Genomic DNA, 14,317 nt, shown 5'->3' with positions numbered 1-14,317 from the left:
GACAATGCTGCCTCTAAATGTTGCTTTTCTTCTATACTCGATGTTGTCTGATTTGTTATCATTTCTCATGCCGACGTAAACGATACTTTCTTTCCAACCTTTATTAAGTGGTTTTGTTTTAACAATCTTTTTATTCTAATGGCATATTCTATCCATTAATATCAATGATTTGGAACCCTGTAGACGTGAAAGTGCTTGTTTTCTTTCCCTTATGTGCAAGACCAATTCCTTATTTCTTTTGTTCTCGCCAACCATGTCACACTCTGCCTTTAATTGTAGGGATGGACTATTTATCAGTTGCTGCATATGATGACCTTGCCGCCTCCCACTTGGTTTTTCTCAAAAGCCGGGTTCGTGACTTTAATCTCCTTGTCGCCTCATTCTCCTTCTAATAGATCTTAAGTATTTACAGAATATTCCATGGAGTTGTCTTTTTTTATTTTATATATGCTAATATCTGCAATCTTAAACTGCTTACCTGGTTATTCCTTATCATCTTAATTTCCAAAATGATACTCTAAGGAGCCGCTTCCTTGAGATCTTAACTTTTTCTCTTTTCCTTTGTTTTTCTTTCGACATTGTTAGTAGGATTTAGAACATTATTGATGCAGCAATTAAAGCCTTATACACACCAATGATTCTAATATAGATATAGGCCACTATATTGGGCTATTAGCTAATATGGTGCCAAAGAGGTCAAATGATGTCGACACGATAATAGGACGAAGAATATAAGTAATATTGTGCTGAGAAATTACACACTTCATATATTATTGAGCATCGATGCTTTCTCAAATTTCAGTTATAAACTGAATATAGTCGCTAAAGCAGTCTGTAGAGGCGATCAACAAATTGTAGTTGTCTGCATATATCTTTGAGTAATGTGACCAATGTTAGAGCAAAAAATGCGTCAAACTGTTGTGAATAAAAGATTATTAAATTTAAGTATAGACCAAAATTACAATTAAATACTTACCATTTAATATTAATATAAATAAAATAGATTCGACAAACCCAAAGCGCGTTAGATGCTGTCTTAAGGTATATTTCCGTTCTTCGTGCTGCATTAATCGTGAACACCGCCCCAAGATACGACAGGTATTCTCCTCTGTAAGCACAATAGTGGTGGAGATTAAAGTCTCTTTCAACACTCAGCAAAATAAAATAGAAAAATATAAAAAGAAAAAATACAACCACTAAAAAGGAAAAAAAATTATCTGGACTATGTTACTCAAGTAATAGATCTCCACTAGAAATATAAACCCTCTTAACTCCTTTCCTACGCATAGGGAAGTGGTTGTAACAAACCAGAGGAGTGGTCAAGAAAATAGGAAAAGCCGATTGACCGGTCAATGCCAATTCCATTAAATAAAATCATATTAAGAAAATTTCGATTTTTTGAAAATTTATTTTCAATAATTCCCCGCAAAAATAAAAATTTTAAAAATAATTCATTGAAAATTGTTGTTGAGTGTTATATAAATTAAATAAAAGATATATTGAACTTAAATTATATATTATATAGGACAAGTGTTTAAAAAAGTAAAAAAAAAAGTAACAATACAAATAAGACCTAATCTGTTTGTCTAACATCAATTGAAAATAGAGACCCGTGAAAACATGTATAGAAGTGACACCAAACATACAGCAAGAATAACAACATTGCTGCCAAATACCACACCAAATAATACACAACGAACCAAATTTCATCATATTTTAGATATGCAATCTAAATAAAAAAAATTAATCACTTCCACAATTAAACATATTTAGATGAAATAAAGCTAGCATAACTCAAGATAATCACACCCAAAATAACAAAATATATTGTGCATACCAATATCACACCCAAAATAACAATATCACAACCAAAATCTATGGTTACATCCATACCAACTAACATCACAAGCACTATCATAGTTGAAAGGTTGAATCCAAAAGATAATAGATATATGTTTAATACATAACCATACTAATATAATAACAGAACTTGAATTAGTTATGGCATGACATATCAAAGAAATCCACCAAGATCACTAAAATGTGTAGTTACGGAGCGTTTAAACCAACTATGCTGCATATCAAGATCCTTCGTCATGAACACTCTTGCTTGCATCTCACTTTGACAAAGGTATTCAAAAACGGCCTTATAAATCTCGCTTTTATATCCTGAAATCTCCTTAATCTTTGTGAATAGCTCTTCCATCCAATGGGTCGTCACTTTTTCCGTTACAGCTGCACTTCGCTTTAGGGCATTTGCCACTTCTCCAACACATGAGACGAGGTCAACAAGATAAGGATCTTCTCGAGCTCTTTTAGCACTTGAACGAGCTCTACTAGGTAATGATGATGCCTTATTGTTTGGTGCTTGTCGAGCACCTTCAGCTTGAGCAAAACGTCCATCTATTTCTTCCACTTCGTCTTCCCTTTCATTATCATTCTTTTGATACTCAAGAGGAAAAGTTTCATTATTATTTTCACCAAACTCATCAAATAGAGATGACTTAAAATAGCCAGTAGCTTGATTAAAATAGCCAGTAGCTTGATCATCGCCGCATATGATCCTTAACTCTTCATAATATTTAATGGGCCTATTTAAAATATCTGCTACCTTTGGATGGGCCTACATAATAAAAAAATAATTGGTAAACTAGATGCAAGTTTGGGCAATATATAAAAGTAATTACTTGATGTAAGTTTGATAGGTTTCACCTTCAAGAATTATCATCTTTTGTTGTTCATCCCAACCCGCCCCGCTAATATCTTGGCATTTTTTAATTTCAACATACTTTGATCTTAGCGTTCTCATATGATTATCAACGTTTTCAGTGTTAAAATCAGTGCCAAAACGCGTATTGACAGCTTTAGCCACTGCCACATAAGTTGGTTTTTTAAATCCTTTATCTACTTTATACCCCTCTTTTGCTTGCTCTACAAGAAAAGGAACAAGAAAGTCGTTGATAGTGGCATTCCATCGCTTATTTGTAGTTCCTTTTTTACTAGTAGCTTCTCCTTGTTTCTTCAAACGTTCTTGAGTAATTGGGAGTTGAGTCTCGTATTGAAATTTGGAATTTGATTGTTGTTGAGACACATACATCGGATCTTTCCAATTACACGTAATCTTGGTGGAGGAGGTAAGGAAAGGGCATCTTTAAGTATTGCATAATCATTTGCAGATCCTTCCCATCCCGCCAAAACATAAGTAAATTTACAGTCTGGGTGACTGCCGCTAACACATTTTGTGTTAACCCCTTTCGACCACGAAATCGATTAGCTATGTTAGCTGGAACTTTTGCTTGGATATGGGTACCATCCAATAAACCGATACAATCCTAAGATAGTATTAGAAGTCAATAATAATTTTTAAATAAAGTAATTCATGTTAGTATTTTTCTGTATTATTTTACTTGTTTACCTTAAAATAAGAAAAATAATATGGATTTGTTGCAATTTCTGGATGAGTTGTAGAACTCGCCTGTTGAACAAATTGGTTCTTGATGCCATATATAGCTTGAAGTACTAAATTAAAATAGCAACTCACTATCTCTCTTGAACGAATAGACTGAATTTTAATACCCTATTCTTAGTAGTGTGACTTACAGTATGTAGTAATAGGGCTAACTGCTCTTCAATTGTTACATGTATTGTATCTCTTAATAACCCTTTGTCTCTCATTATTGTAGCAAGTGTTAAAAAGATCTCGGGTCCCATTCGAACATAATCCAAACAATTTCTTCTTCCCCCGCATAATATTCTATGCATGTGAGCCTTTCTTTGTAAATCCCTCAGTTTAAATGGCTCTCTATTTAATGTCCGATCCCTTTCACGTAATCGTAAAAAAAACATTACGCACACCACCACAATAACAAATCCAACTTGATTAGCATGATGTAAGTTCAAAAGGAGATCTCTATTGTCCATCTGAAACTGAAGAAGATTCAAATGAGGATTATAAAAAAAAAATACTAATATTTTTGCTAAATAAATTGAACTAACAGTTTTCTACATTAGAAAGAAATCATATAGTTTTCTTAAAAATTTAATTTAATCATACTGTGGTGATAACCAGAGAATAAAGACAAATCATTATGTGCAAATAATCAAAGAACAAACATGACATTAGATCGAAAAGACAACTTAATTTCACATTATTAATGCCCTTCCCTTCTCATCCTATTTTTTTAAAAAAATTTTATTTAAAACTAACAATAGAAAACTACTTATGTTGAAATATCCTAATTAGATTAGTGATAAAATTAACAAGGGATGAGTGAGAACTAAACAAATTGCAACAAACAAATTGCAACAAACAAGTAGTATTATAGATCACACATGTTTATGCAATAAACAAAAAAAAGATGATTACCTACAACACCAAATCTTAAATCTTTTATTAATGGGAGCAAAAAATTACTTCACTGCAGTAAATCAAAAAAATTAAAAAGTGCAGTAAATAAAAAAAATAAAAAACTGTAGTAAATCAAATAAAAAAATAGAAGAGAAATGGTCCATTTGCAAACCTTATCACTGACGATATGGAAGAAGATTGATGGAACGCAAGATCTGCGAGATCTGAGATGGAAGATGATGGGTGGTGAGAGAGATTGGGGAAGGATTGAAGAACCAAAACATGAAAAAAAAAATAAAGAAGATGATGAATAATATAACTTGCACCGCCGATGGAGAATCGGGCTCTGGAATGATCGGGGTCGAAGAAGATGGAGAAGCGGGCTCGGGAAAGAGAGGGGGACTTTTTTTTTAGGTCTGTAGAGAAAAAGGGAGGGGTGAACGTGGAGGCGTGAGGGGAGAGAAGAGGGGGAGAGTAACCCTAACGTTATTAGTGTAATTAAAGTTCCCAAACTACTTCCCTTCACCTCATCGAAATTGACTTCGCCCCTGGAAGGATGAAGTCAATTTCGGTATTTTGGATGAAGTGAACTTTCGACCGTAATAATATTACGGTGAACCAAACAGCAGAAGTGGTCAGTTTTCACCGAAAACTACGAGGGGGGAGGAGGGCGGGGGCCCAGGTGGGCGGCATGGACGAGCTCGGTGAGTGGGAGGGAGGGGCCATGGTGCTCGTCGCTGTCGTCGAGGAGGGTGGTGTAGGCGACACGGTAGCGGCCGCGGCGGCGGTTGTGGGAGAGCACGGCGGCCTCGTACCAGGCACTGCGGAAGCCCTCGTCGTCGCTCTGCACCTCCACCGCCGCCCCCGTCGGAAACCCGGAGGGGCCCCGCTCTTGCGGCTTCGGCTTCTTCTTCTTCTTCTTCTTCTTCTTCTTCTCCATGCGGGCTAGGGTTTATGCTGTGGGTTTGGGGGTAGGGGTGGGGGTGGGGGCGGGGGAGCGAAAGCGACAGAGGAACCGGTGTTTGGGTGCTACAACAGCTGCGCGGTGTTTGCAATACACTTCACAGTTCACACTAGCGCGAGGAGAGCGACGTGGTTAACGCACCGACGGTGAGGAGATCCCGGGTACGACGCGTCAGCGCTTTTATCGGAAACTCCGACCCGTTCGATTCCCTTTTTATAAAAAATAATATAATAATAATAATGAATGCATATTTAATACTTATTTTAATCATACTTTACTATAAAAATCTTTTGGCTAAATTACAAAAATATTCCTATCAATATCCGCTTTTTTACTATTTTCTATGTCATTCAAAAACCTACACTTTGTCTCCTTAAAAAATAAAAAATACTTCACTTTGACCCCCGCCGTTTGCCCCTTCCACCGCGCCCTCGCCCCCCTCTATCCATGCTCGGACACACGCCCTCGCTCGCCTCCGCCGCCTTACCCTCGCCCTCCTCTCTGTCCACGCCCACCCCGAAAAAAATGAGGAGCAATTTGATCATTTTTGTCACAACGTACCTCCTGTGAACATTTTTCATTTTTTAAGGGGTAAAATGTAGATTTTTGAATGATATGGAAGAAAAGTGAGAAAACGGGTATTGACAGGGAGATTACTGTAATTTAGCCAAATCTTTATCAGTTTTAACCCAAAAAAATTATCATATAAATACTAAATTTTGCAGCGTGATAATTTTAGTCCAATTTAATGATGATATAATATATATATACTAGGATTAGTACTACAACACTGTACGAACAAACAAATAATTGGGTTGCAATACAATAAGCCAACATGCACATCGGATTAACTTTATCAAATTAAACTTCCGAACAGTTAGCTGCTCAATACAAAAGCTGTAACCTGCTTCAGAGGCAACTGTTTAACAGATGAAACTGGTTATGTTGTTTTTGGCGAAATGCGTCGCTGATGGATCAGAGAAAATAACTCTTCCAGCATCGTTCACTCAGCACCGCTCCGTATTTATTGGAGTACACATCATTAACTGAATCTTCTAAGCTTCTTGCATCTTTCGAACGCATTTGGATGTACTCATTGAGGTTGTTTGTGGTTCCATCTACATTAATAATAATAATAATAATCAACTTTTTGTTAGATGTATGCCCTAGAAGTCAACCAGGCCGACACATGTATTCTTTGTAGAACATAAATTTGTATTTGACTTTAAAATATTATAAGTAAATTTGGATTTTTATTTTCATTCATATTGTATATGTGTCCATAAATTGTCTAAGAAATTAATAAGATGATAACATATACTCTCAAGAGATTTAGTATAATATTAACGTTTATTTTTTTTAAAAAAAGAAACTTTCTATGTGGACAACAAAATTTGTATTCTCAAGTTCATACCAAATTAGAGACATCACAATAAAAAGAACATGTGACATGCATTTCCTTTTCAGTTAAATGACTAATTGTGTAGTTTTATGGGTAATTATATGGCTAAATGATAGTCCCTATTTGGCCCCCACATTTCAGGAATTCATACATCTGTACAAATCACAAAGCAAAATTAACACATAGGAAGAACATAGGTAACAGGTGGTAAATCACTCATCTATATACGAGGCACACAGAGACATGACATTATCCTATTACAACATGGAACGTAAACCAGCTCAGACTTGGATTAATAGAATATATCAACGTGAACCAACACGCACTCTTTTTCAACTTAAAAGACTTTTAAAATAGGCACATTTTAACACAAATATATTAAGTGTCAACTTGATCCAGCTGAACTTTTTTTAAAAAGTACGTAAAACAGTTAGAAGAATTATATTTAACATAACATAAAAAAAAGTTATAGTGGATTGCCGAAATTTAAACTGGTATATGCATTTACATTTGCATGAGCAACTATAAAGAGAGGGCGGAATAAAATCACAAATATTTAAATGAGAATCACACATAAAATAAAATGGACTCCAGTGTTAAGCTTTGCTATAAAGAGGGAATGTTCATAGGGAAAAAGGCAGTAAATTCATGAGTGCAAGGTCAAACATGTGCAGTATTAAGCCTATGTCTCGAACTCTGATTAGGAACTTCGATAAGAAAGAAAGGTTTACCGCATCAGTGATGTACAAATGTTAACATCAAAAGGGGAAAAAAGTACAAATGTTGAGGATGTGAATTAGATGAGACAGCTAAAACAAAATTTTGGATTGATATGATGCAACTTTACAATCGAAGAGAAAAAGACAATTGCTACATATTGTCAATATCAAGTTTGATCAATCTTCATGCAACTCAGAGGGTTGATATTGTACTTAGTGTGCCAGCTGAGAAAATAAAGCTAACAAATTTTAATTTACAGAAAAAGGCAAAACGCATGCAGACACTTCATCACGAACAAAAACTATGAGCAAATTCAAGCATTCGCTTAGTGTTTGTCAGAAGACAATGTGATCATCACAAACAAAATTTTTGCATGGAAAAAAAATTTCGGTAAAGTTTACATGGTTCAGCGCTTCATTAATTGGATATAACATACTATCGCTAAACGATACAAATGCAATAACACCAATTCTTTTCCGGCCTAAAGAACCTACATATTTGAAGTTCCATAACTACGAAAAGGCCACTATCATATTTTGGTCCTATTCTGCCAAGCTGGAATCACTAGAGTAGTAAAGGTCATAACTTAACAGTATTTTCAGATGAAATACTGACTTTCAAGGCTCATACCAGCAAACCACATGGTCGCAAGCTTAAAACTTTCACCACCGAACCAAGCAATGACCATCAAGAAGCAAATTCAGAGTAACAACCTAAAATTCTAATAGAATAGAACTAATTATAATGTACTGGATCTTATTCAAAACTAGATAGTGACACGCCGTAGATTGAAGGCCAAACCTAGCCCAACTGCGGGGCATAAGAACATTGGTTTCTTCATTTTAGTCCATGCTCTGCTGCACAACACAACATATATATAAAGTAACTGTTTATAATTCATCACAGTTTGTCGACTCTCTTTATGGAAATTTAAGTGTTATTTTACTCTTTTTTCACCGTGTTTGATTTTATTTACCTTCTCCAGGAAATTATCCTTGTCGAAGCCTTAAAACTGGACAATGTCAAGCCTGGGATATACGACTTACGTTGCTTGCCTCTTAGACTACGTGGAGCTGAGGGCTCGCCGATCAGGTGCATCCTTATCAAATAGCAAGTTTCATATTAATCTTGCGAAGGAGTAATTCTTCTACACTTGATGCCTTTCACACTACATTCTAGTTATGTGATTAGCTTCATACTATGCCTTTGGTTAAAGTTTCATCCTGTGTGGAAAATAAAATTGCCTGGTCAGATCTACTACATGCTACAAGCTTGCAACTACCTAAATGTAAAGAGAAAAATGTTTATGTATGTAGCATCTTATGTTAATAATAAAATGTGTAATTAGCCTATCTAATGGCGGGAAAAGTTGTGCTCTGTACCAAAAGTAATTACTATCACAGCAAATGTATGTACATGATATCAGGAATACATAATGTATATATAGAAATCTTTATTATCAACTCATATTTGTGGTAATATGCTTTCGTAGCCGTCTAAATTTCTTTGTTTTAGTGTGATGGGCTCTCTACTTAAAAGATGGAATATTTCAGCTTGTGTGATGATTTCTTTTTAATAGTGAATACATTAGCATAGCTATTTTAACTAAAATTATGCCCTTTTTTTCCGTATATAGAAAGGTGTTTTAAATGCTATTTTGCTAAAGAGTAAACAGTGCTGACAATTTTGTTTCCCACTGGTAAATTGTACAAGATCACTACATGTGTCTTCTACAAAAATGCATTTCATACTTTGACTTAAAGGTTCGTATCTTTTATTCAGCAATATCTGTTATTAAACTTGCTTGGTTTAGTGTTTCATTAATTCATCAAAAACAGAAAAGGAAATCTAAGACACAAAAGTCTTATGTATTTTTGGGCCAAGATGCAGAAAATGTCGTTGTAAATGTCTGCTTTTATATTTTACTAGTGTAGACCTGCGCTTCGCTGCGGATTAGTAGATTGTGCTAATTAATTTAAGTAAGCTGATAATAAGGAAAAAATTTATGGTATACGGAAAATAAAATGTAGTATTGATAAAATGATAGCAGAAAGTTTTAATACAACGTCACGTCAGCACGTACAATACAGTGTAGGGATACAACATTATTGGAAATAGTATTTCAGCATAATGCAAGAGCAAAATGCAGTATTAAATGTAATCCTTCACATTTTGTCTTCATCTGTAGAGAGAGCTTCATCTAAACTGAAAATAAAAGTGAAGATTTTAATTTAGTTTACGCTTATATAAAAAGTGATAAAAATTTGAAATAAAAAAAAATGGACGATGGGAGATCTTACATAAGTTGTCGTTTTTTCGCCGTCCGAAGTGCATTTAAATCACCATCAAGTATTGGAGAGCTGTGAATTAAAAAATATTATATATATATATATATATATATATATATTAAAGGATGTCTATGTGTGTGTGTGTGTATATATGTTCAATGTAGAACAAATCAGACAATTATGGGAATATTACCTTGATGAAGTACATGTGGTTGGTGATCCGTCTGCAACTGTTTCTTTGGAAATTTCATTTTGAGAAGTAGGAGAAGGCAGTTCCTCTTCACTTTTGATTAATAAATTTTCGTTAAAAATTTTAAGCACTTTAAAAGAAGGAGCACTTGTTCTAAACCTGTGTAGATCAGGGACAATTTGGAAAATATACTTTTGTCCAATAATTGATTTAATTAGAGGATGAAGAGTAAATTTATCTGAACCAACTGAAGTAGCTAAGTTTTGAGCTGGGATGTGAATCAAATCTTGTGCCAATCTTCCGAAGATGGTATTTGTAGAACCACTACCATCTTCAACAATAGTGTTTAATTTGTACCTGCTCAACAATATATTGAATCACATTATTAAAAATAATATTTTCTTCTAGAATATAATAAATAAGTGTGAGGGAAAAACAGTCACACACGCACACGGGCATTAGTGTGAAGGAAAAAAATATAACAGATGATGTAACCAAGTAATGGGAGAGAGACACAAAGTTGACTAAGGACATGAAGTTACAATACATATACACATACATGGAAAGTAAAATGGTGCTTAGATGAAGAGGTGTTCTTCTAGTTGAGGGAGTACTAAATAACGGACCGGAAGCAGGTTATTAAAATTTGAGGCAAAGCAGGTAATTAAAGATGTGCACATTTTTTTTTTGAAGAAACGAAGGAAGCAGTAGCAACCCAAAATCCTTGAAGAAATAAGCAGAGCAAGTAAATTTACATGCGAAAGCAAGTTACTAATTTTTTCTGCCCATTTTTTTAGAAGTAATTAAGTAAGTAGCAACAGCAGGGAAGAAAAAACTAAAAGCAAAAAAAAAATAAGTAGCTAATTAAGAAGCCTAAATACATATATAAGAAGCCTAAATACATATATACATATATATATACATATTCATGTACAGAGATATATGTATATACATATATATAAATATATATATATATATATATATATATAAATATATATAAGTATATACGAAGACTAAACAGGTAAAGAGTAGATAAAGCCAGAAATATATTAGCAAAGACAAAACAAAGGAAGGGTAAGTCCAAAAAGTAGTTAAACACAGCAGTTGAAAACTCTGAATGCATGAATGCAAACAGTAACGATTCAAAAAAGGGAGGCTCAGGCAAGGTCGCAAGGCGACAAAATATTGGGCTACTGTTGGCATCACTTGAATAGGCAAGCTTGAGGTGAACTTTATGGCAACAGTGAGTTCGAGGGAAAACGCCGCAAGGCGAATGTTTTTTCGGCACTGCCGTTGCCATCCGAACAGGCTAGCTCAATGTATATACAGCAGGAACACGAAAGCTAGCATAAGGTGGTTGCTTGTCCGTACGAACATGCCATCCAACCGACTGTGCGGGCAACGGTCCATAATCGAGCACAAACAGAAACATGGCATCGGCGACAATTTAGACTCTTCCGATAACCTGAGCTCGCCAGTTCAGAGCATTCTAATAACCTGACATCATTGCCTCAAAACAACACTCAAAACCTAATCAAAACCTAAACAGGCTTTTAAAGGGAAAACATTTGAAAAACAAAACAGGCTTGAAAAGGCAAAACATTTAAGAACAAAACAGAGTGTAAAAGGACAGAAGATATTGATAGGAGAATGAGACAGAGGAAGTAAGGAGAAGAAGGACTGGACTTTTAGGGAATAGCAATACAGGGTTGCCTCGGGAGAGGCCGTCCAACTCTTGCCATTTATTATGAACACCCGCCACGACGGTTCTCAGAGATGAAATAAAGGTGCAGGGTGTAGGATGCAGGGCTAGCACATCACCTGCAAAAGAACAAATAGAGAAGAGTACAATTATTTTTTTTATCTACAGTTAGCAAATAGGGAGTTGTAAAGGCAGAAGGTGATCCTTAGCTTTTGTTTAAATAGAGAAGAGTACAATTTTTTTTTTATCTACAATTGGCAAATAGGGGGTTGTAAAGAGAAAAGGTGGTCCTTACTTTTTGTTTAATGCGAAGCCAACAGGAGCAGAAGGGGAAAAGGTGTTCCTAAGGTTGAGGCATTTAATTTAGTCAGTATAGTAACGTTTTGCAAGCACAGCATTTTATGGCCGAGAACAGTGAGGAAATTGTAAGAAACATCAAGGTAATTAAGGTATTAAGGTAATATACAGGAACAGACATTCTTGAACAGCCTACTTTGTATTTTGGGCAGCCAAAGGTACTGTGCTAAAAGCACAGGGGAGCTATTTATAGGGGGAGCAGTTACCTAATATTGAAGAAGAACATACAGAAGAAGAGCAAAGAATAACCAATATAATGATGGCAAAATCCACAATATCTTTTAGATAACACGAATAATTATTTTAGTTTTTTTTTTGTGGCCCCTGGTTTGGACAAAGAGCCAACAATGGCTTCAAAGACTAAGCAGGATAAACGACGGCAAAAATCCAGAAAATCTTCCACAAAATATATATTTTTCTTTTACCCATTTTTTTCTGGCCACTGGTATAGAGAAAGAGCCAAGCATGGCTCCAATCAGGGGCCAAATAGGCCTGGCAGCAAGTAGAGTAGGGGCCAAGTAGGGGGCGGCGAGGCACCAGCGATCGGAGCCACCCTTAAGCGGCGGACCCGACTGCAAGGCATCGGAGCCACACTCGCAGGGCACCAGAAGAGGCAAAATGGGTGGCTCGGCTGCAGCCTCCGTACGAGGGTTAGACCTAGAGAGCGAGAGAGAAGGTAGAGGAAATTACAAAGAGATAGAGGAGAGAGAGGGAGGGGTGCGGGTGTCGTAGAGCGAAGGGAGAGATCGGATCCCGCGGTGGGTGACAGCTGGAGGCCAGGGGAGGGGAGCGTCGGATCGAAGAGAGGTTAAGAGAGAGAAAGAGGAGAAAGGAAGAGAGAGAGAATGCTAGGGATGGAAGAGAGAGAGAGGAGCAGCAGCTTGAGGAGAGGGGGAGCGAGAGAAAGCGGGGCGCGGCCAGGAGTAGAGGGGAAGGGAGAGAGAGAGAGAGAGGCTCGGGTAGAGAGGAAGAGAGAGAGGCTCGAGTAGAGGGGAAGAGAGAGAGAGAGAGAGGGGGGCGGAAAGAGGGAGAAGCGCACCGCCATAGGGGGTTAAAAAGAAGAGAGAGAGTGTGCCAGAGACAGCTGTAGAGGTGGGGGGAGAAATGCTTCGCTGCCACGTGGAATGGAGAGTAAGGAGGCCTGCCACATGGGATTTGCAGGATGTGTCAAATAGTTAATAGATCCTCTTATTTTTAAAAAAAATTTCTATTTTGTCTTTCTAAAGTTTGAAGTTGTAACATTTAATCTAGTAGTGTTACTATTTCGTGTATAAATTGTATGGTACAACAAGTTAAATTGTATTTTAAAATACTCATTATACTCTTAAAAATGGCGGAAATGTGTAAGAATAGTTTATTTTTTCTCAAATTAGGTGGCTTTATCCGTAACTTTTCATTTTCCCTTTATTTCTACAGGTCAAATGAGTGCCTCAGTAGTTATCCAATTGTACCATATAATATACTAGTGTAGGGCTCACGCTTCGCGGCGGATAGATAATATTTTATCGAATTTAAATATTTTAATTTATACAAATTTTAATAAATAGTTTGTAGTATTTCAGCAAATTAAAAAATTTTAATTTGTACCCAATCCAAACGAGCCCTAAGTGTATCAAATATGATGCAGGAGATTATTTTCTGCCTATATAAAAATATGCACTATATCATATATAGGTGATAATAAATTATCTATAGATGAACATATCAAATCTTAGTGGCATAGTATATTAAAAATTAATATGGTCTTTGCTTTCTAAAGGAAAAAAAATAAAAAAAATAAAAAACTAATTGGTTAACTTACACTAAGTCTTTAATTGATTATCTACTTCTCTAATCAAATGAATATATTAAATTGATCAGATTAATCTACTTTTTCGATGAAGAATAATGGTGCGAATTGGCTAAAAAAATAAAAAAGTGGGACACTATGAATGCATGACAAAGAAAAGAAAAAGGAGAATAAGGTAATATACAATATTGGGAAAGTAAGAAAAGAAATAATATTATAAACAAAAAATTTGACAAATTTTTCACTCTACTCTAGTCGATATTTATAGTGTACTTATAATTAAAAATTTTATAACTGTTATCTATGAAAAAGAAGAGACAATATAGAAAAGAGTAAATGGGAGATTTAATTCTCTTATTTAATTTCTATTAGATGAGCTGCCAAATTAAAAAAGTATTATTGAAAACTTTATTTAAAGATTTCACTCTTAGAAAGAAAAACGGTCAAATTAAATGTGCATTAATTTAGAAATTTTTATTTGTTTAAAGTAGAGCATGAAACTAATTACTTTCAGTTACTAATCATAGAAGCCAAAAAAATTATTATATATATGAAAA

General features: G+C 35.4%; 2 long non-coding RNA genes across 2 annotated transcripts; one reads left to right on the top strand and one right to left on the bottom strand.

The window, feature by feature from the left end:
• The first annotated feature begins 205 nt into the window (after nucleotides 1-205).
• LOC109704095 lies at nucleotides 206-8,913 on the top strand. Its single transcript, XR_002214165.1, has 2 exons — nucleotides 206-350; nucleotides 8,420-8,913. It is a non-coding gene; the product is annotated as an uncharacterized LOC109704095 (long non-coding RNA).
• Nucleotides 8,914-9,476: 563 nt separating this feature from the next.
• On the bottom strand, nucleotides 9,477-12,044 carry LOC109704093. The gene is made up of 5 exons (XR_002214164.1): nucleotides 11,910-12,044; nucleotides 11,618-11,733; nucleotides 9,916-10,269; nucleotides 9,735-9,794; nucleotides 9,477-9,639 (listed from the first exon to the last, which is right to left on the bottom strand). It is a non-coding gene; the product is annotated as an uncharacterized LOC109704093 (long non-coding RNA).
• Nucleotides 12,045-14,317: the final 2,273 nt, after the last annotated feature.

The sequence above is a fragment of the Ananas comosus genome, unplaced genomic scaffold (genome assembly GCF_001540865.1).
Source record: "Ananas comosus cultivar F153 unplaced genomic scaffold, ASM154086v1, whole genome shotgun sequence".
Classification (NCBI taxonomy): domain Eukaryota; kingdom Viridiplantae; phylum Streptophyta; class Magnoliopsida; order Poales; family Bromeliaceae; genus Ananas; species Ananas comosus.
This window is presented reverse-complemented; position numbering and strand designations above follow the sequence as displayed.